Source organism: Nematolebias whitei, chromosome 5, assembly GCF_014905685.2.
Source record: "Nematolebias whitei isolate Nwh7 chromosome 5, NemWhi1, whole genome shotgun sequence".
In the NCBI taxonomy this organism is placed as follows: domain Eukaryota; kingdom Metazoa; phylum Chordata; class Actinopteri; order Cyprinodontiformes; family Rivulidae; genus Nematolebias; species Nematolebias whitei.
In genome coordinates, this window is record NC_056502.1 from 30,903,561 (window position 1) to 30,904,927 (window position 1,367).

Genomic DNA, 1,367 nt, shown 5'->3' on the forward strand with positions numbered 1-1,367 from the left:
CCCCCCCCCCCCATATATATATATATATATATATGGGGGGGGGGGGGGGTTGTGTATAATATAAAACTGCTCCCTCCACTCATCAGATTCTGTCACTCTGCTCTGCCTCGGACAAACAAATAAAAAAATAAAAAATAAAAACCTTCCTCTGTTCTTCTCTGCAGTGTTACTCCTACCCTTGATTATCTTGCACCATGAACATGTAGATTTACTTAAATTCCTTATTCAATTCCAGTGCAGAAAAATACTAATTTTAAAATCCATAAATGTTCACCATTCAAATCCCTCAGTGACGGCGAACATCGCTGTATCAATTGTGGGCAGAAAGAACACGTCAGTGCACACAAAGAAAACTTTTGCAATCAAAATGAGAGCTCCACACAGTTAGCCTCATTTAAACACCAGATGTGAACCTGGAGCCGTTTTGCTGTAAGGTGACAGTGCTAACACCAGTACCCCCGTGTCCAAACATGAGTCCAAGGTAAATATATTGCACAGCATGCTGCTGCTGAGCTCATTGCACTTGATTGTTTTTGTTGGACTCAGCTGGTCACAAATACAGTAACAGAATAAATCGATACTGATCCTAAAATATAAACAAAAGAATATCAAAAAGCTGAAAATACAATGTACAGTTTGAGCAAAGAAAAGTCATTGTGATAACATGCAACATGATTCAGCAGAAATTGGCACTTTATGTGGTTTAAACAGACGTGGCATTTGGAGACAGTAATTTTAGGAACTGAACAGTGTGAAAAAGTTGGAACAGCACCCTGGTTCTTTTATCTGTACATTTCACTTGGTCAGAAATGAAAAAAAGGAATTCTAAACGCTGACGTTTGCCAACTTACACATTTCAGGAAAAATACAAACAAACTGAAAATCTGACCAGATGCCACAGAATCGGATGGCCACAAAACATGTTCCCACTTAAATCATCAGTCAGCCGTAAGTCTGCTGAAAACGAGTGCACTGAACAGAAATGTGGAAAAGAAAGAAACCAATGAAAACGAAAACATCTTCAAACAACTTTATGTTTGAACTGCTTTCAGAATTTAGACACTAGGAAGTAACATACAGCATTATAAATAAATGCTCAAGCTCTTAAAGGAACAGTTCAGATAAATCAAAGTAGGGATCTGTGAAAAAGTAAGTTACTAAAAACAAGTATCTCAATTGTAGATATCTTTCGGAATTAAGTCAATTTAATTTTGAGAAATAAAAATAAACTCTGAGCAGACTGATGAGCTAACAACTAGACCTAAGCAACATTCACACAGCAGAGAACTGCGGCCCAAATTTGAACACCCCCCCCCCCCCCCCCCCCAACATTTATTGGATTTTTTCATGACAGTCTTAACATCCAT